This window comes from Eumetopias jubatus, unplaced genomic scaffold, assembly GCF_037043125.1.
Source record: "Eumetopias jubatus isolate StellerSeaLion01/CBP00866 unplaced genomic scaffold, mEumJub1_p1.0 scaffold_9, whole genome shotgun sequence".
Taxonomy (NCBI): Eukaryota; Metazoa; Chordata; class Mammalia; order Carnivora; family Otariidae; genus Eumetopias; species Eumetopias jubatus.
The window spans coordinates 69,387,114-69,391,641 of record NW_028274815.1 but is presented as its reverse complement, the minus strand read 5'-3'; the positions used below and the strand labels follow the sequence as shown (position 1 = coordinate 69,391,641).

General features: G+C 33.5%; 1 pseudogene; it reads left to right on the top strand.

Annotated features, from left to right (window-relative positions):
• Positions 1 to 3,981: 3,981 nt before the first annotated feature.
• LOC114209875 (U2 spliceosomal RNA) lies at positions 3,982 to 4,109 on the top strand (annotated as a pseudogene).
• Positions 4,110 to 4,528: the final 419 nt, after the last annotated feature.

The following is a 4,528-nucleotide window of genomic DNA, read 5'->3' as shown; positions in this document are numbered from 1 at the left end:
TTATCTCTACCCCCCAAGATATATGCTGGTAATCATCCTCCAAGCATATGACCCACCGATATATATACATCTGAAGGGTCTCATGACTCAGGTTTTATGAGACAGTAATAAATGATGCTTTCCCAACAAGAGCTAGCCTCCTCAAGGTCCTGGAAACCTTGCTTCCAAATTCTTTAGAGACTTAACATTATCCCTAACCTCCTCCTAACTTGGAAGCACATAATGGGCCACTTTTCATGACCCCAATGCAACTTTCTCTGCCCATAGGTCCTTGTCCCTGTGCTTTAAACACCCAAGTTAACAGATAATGTGAGTACTGAAGAAAAGTTAATGGGCATACTTTTGTTGGAAATGAAACATAAACTTAGTATGGTATTTGTTATAAATACATCATGTCTGGGAAGGGAGGTGGCCAATTAGAAAATTTTACTCCTTTTGCATTTATGAGCAACTGCTGTGAATTTTTCAAGTTGTAAAAAGCTATAGAGGAATATAAAAGAATGATAATTCAGAAAAGAGACAAAGGCTGATTTCATTGATGTTAGTGCAGCTAATATTTGCTCTAAGAATTGTAGTAAGAATGAACACTCGCTGAAAGACTCATTATACGTAAAATGCACTATATATTTTAATATATATGTGTGTATGATCATGTGTGTCTGTGTTTGTTTATGTAGGGTCTAACTTGGACTTTAGTAAACATAAGAATATAAAAACTACTCCAATCCTTTTCTTCTTCCTTCCTTCCCACCCTTCTTACTTAAGTCCTTTAAAGTCTTACCAAGTTTATTTGCCCTAAAAAAGCCTTCCCTGAGCACTAGAGTCCACATAAAGTATAGTAGCCCAAAGATAAAAAGGGTTTCAAAGTTATTAAAATATGGCTCCATCACTTATTATCTGGGTGACATCAAAATAACCTCTACAAGCCTTAGTCTCTTTATCAATAAACAGAAACAAAACTACATGCTTATTTTTTAATGATAATTACATGGGAAATATATGGAAAGTCCACGGATCAATGCCTGGGACATATAAACAGTTCAATAATTGTAATTTTTATTGTTGGTCCTAGACCTAAAAAATCACTTCAGTGCAAAATTATTCTTAGCCTTAGGTTTGTTGTTTTATTTTCCTCATCTGATTCATAAAATTTTCTATATATTTTCTCATTTTTCCTAAGAAGAAGCACAGCAGTTGGCACAGAGATTTCAGTTTGGTTAAGTAAAGCCAAATAATTTTGAAGACTGAAAGGATCACAGAAGATTATTCCGTTTCTCTCATTTTCAGAAAGTATGGATGAGGTAGATTTAAGTGACTTGCTTATAATCACCAATTTATTTTTGATAGACTAAAAACAAGATTTCAGGTTTTCTGTCCCTTGATCATTACTATTTCTACTCTTTTTTTTAAGGTTTTATTTATTTGAGAGAGAGGGAGAGAAAGAACGAGCCAGGGGAGGGGCAGAGAAGCAGGTTCCCTGCTGAGCAGGGAGCCCAATGTGGGACCCATCCCAGGACTCTAGGATCATGACCTGAGCGGAAGGCAGACACTTAACTGACTGAGCCACCCAGGCACCCACTATTTCTACTCTTACGCATTACTTTATATCAAATATAAATATATAAAAAGAGAGATACATTTTTATATATATATTATGGTTATAATTTAAGTTACAAAATATTTTCTCTACAAATATATCTGCCTCAAAGAAATTAAAACACATCTTAATTACATTCTGTATTTATTCTAGAAATTCAAGACTATCTGTCTACCTCACAACCAGACCTTCTTTGACTATGTCCAGGATAGGGGAATCAGGTGACTCCACATGTGAGACAATTTCCTTTGCCATCATTACTCATTTACTGCCTTCTCACTCTCTGTGAAATGGAAGATTGATCTGGTTGTGGGGAAGTGAGAAATACGCCATCTGCTCAGTTCTTTTCCAAGCAAAGGTAGAACTCTTTTTCATTAATGTTCACTCATTGTCTGTTTTTAAGCACCTAATTCTGCATATATCAAGGAGCTAAGTAAGATATCTGCTCTTTCAAAATACTGTTGGAAATTTTGAGTGAATAATACTGTAAAAATGTACTCATCTACTGTTAATTAATTCAGGATTTATTCTTATATGAAAAAATATATGGATTTCAGAATTTGAAATCTGTAGAAAACTTCATTTGAAAATCATTTACATGTTGGAAGTTAACAAATGTAAGTTACTGTATTTATGGATTTTCTTGACACTTCCAGGTCTCTGTTCTTTATTCCAAAAAGAAATAACTGTATAATCTATTTTGATCATGATAACCAGTCACTGAATATACTTTGACAAACACACATTCATGCAGCAATTATGCTTTCAATAAATGTAAAGGGTAAATGGATTAAAAATAATTGAGAACAACAATATAAAAATCTATTAGGCCAACTGAACACTTGTTTACTTCTTTGACTTCTCCTTCGACATATCATCTTTTTCTCCCTCAACTCCAAAGAGAAAATGTGATGACTGGCCAAAAGTCATCAGAATGGATAATGGTGGAATGATCTAGAGTTTAACAGCCCTGAATTCAAAAAATCTTCTTACAAACATGAATAAACCTACATAAGCATCTTAAATGTACTAAGCCTCAGTTTCTTGATCTGTAAAAAGGAGCTAATAATATCTATTTTATGGATCTGTTGCATGGATGAAATAATTGGTATATGCTGCTGAACACAATTTCTAGAACACAGTATAGTCTCAATAAATATTAGTTTCCTTATTTTCTTCCTAACATAGGACATCTTTTCTTCCTTTATAGTGTTATATTGCAGACTCTCAAAATTTTTTCAAAATTTTTGTTTTACCTATAAAATAAATTTATCACATAATCTTAATTTCTATATCAAGTATGTTTAAATGTGGGTTAAGTAGGTTAAATTGGGGTATCTGACTGGCTCAGTCAGTAGAGCATGCAACTCTTGATCTCAGGGTCATGAGTTCAAGCCCCACCTTAGGCATGGAACCTACTTAAAATAAGTAAATAAATAAATATAAAAATAAAAACAAGTGACATTCTGGATAGTCAATTGTCATTTTATTTATCTATTTATTTATTTTTAATTTAAATTCAATTAATTAACATATAGTATATTTCAATTGTCATTTTAATTGACATAAATATTAGACATGTTCATGAGTGATTGGGTTCTAAAAGATTTTAGAATTCTAGTAAACAAATAAGACATATCTACTCAAAATACAGTAAGATAGGCTATAACTCTATAAAATTTTGTTTCTTGCTTATAATGGAGTCCCGGTGTCTATTTCAGTTCAACCTATACTAAGTACTCAATAAATAATTGATGAATTAATTGTTGAAGTCATGAATTAATGAAACATGAGGAGGGCTGTAAGGGTATAAATTCAGAGGAAGGAGTGATTTTTTCCTGGAGAAATACTGGACAAATTTTCATGATGAAACTAATTCCTAAAATCATAAGTTTTAAGGAAGGAAACTTTAAGGACCATTAACCCCAACTCACTATATTTCTTGTAACTTTTAATTTTTATGTAGTTTCAGATAAGAGAAAATTTGTAACGATTATACACGAACTTTCATTTATCCCTTACCCAAATCATTTTTGTCTCATTTGTTTTATCATCGTTGATAAGGATTATTTGAGAATAAGTTGGAGATATTGTGCTTCTTTACATCTTAGTAATTCATTTGTATCTCCTAAGACCTGGGCATTATCTGTATAACCATATTATTATTATCAAAAGTTGGACAATTTAGTATTGATACAATTGTTACCTAATCTATAGTCCATATTCCAATTTCATCTATAGTCCCAATTTTATTTTATAGCTATTTTGTTCCTACTTTTGAACTTGATTCCGAATCACATATTGCATCTTAGTTGTTTGTCCTGTTTCTTTAGTCTTTTTATTTTATTTTATTTTATTATGTTATGTTAATCACCATACATTACATCGCTTCTTGGCCTTTTGGCTAAGATCAAGTGTAATCACCATACATTACATCATTAGTTTTTGATGTAGTGTTCCATGATTCCTTGTTTGCGTATAACACCCAGTGTTCCATTCAATACTTGCCCTCTTTAATACCCGTCACCAGGATAACCCATCCCCCCACCCCCGCCCCTCTAGAACCCTCAGTTTGTTTCTCAGAGTCCATAGTCTCTCATGGTTCGTCTCCCCCTCCGATTCCCCCCCTTCATTTTTCCCTTCCTACTATCTTCTCTCTCTTTTTTAAACATATAATGTATTATTTGTTTCAGAGGTACATATCTGTGATTCATCAGTCTTACACAATTCACAGCGCTCACCATGACACATGCCCTCTCCAATGTCCATCACCCAGCCACCTTTTAGTCTTTTTTTTTTAAAGACTTTATTTATTTATTTGATAGAGAGAGAGGGAGAGAGCACAAGCAGAGGGAGACACAGGCAGAGGGAGAGTGAGAAGCAGGCTCTCAGCTGAGCAGGGAGAAGGATGAGGGGCTCAGTCCCAGGACT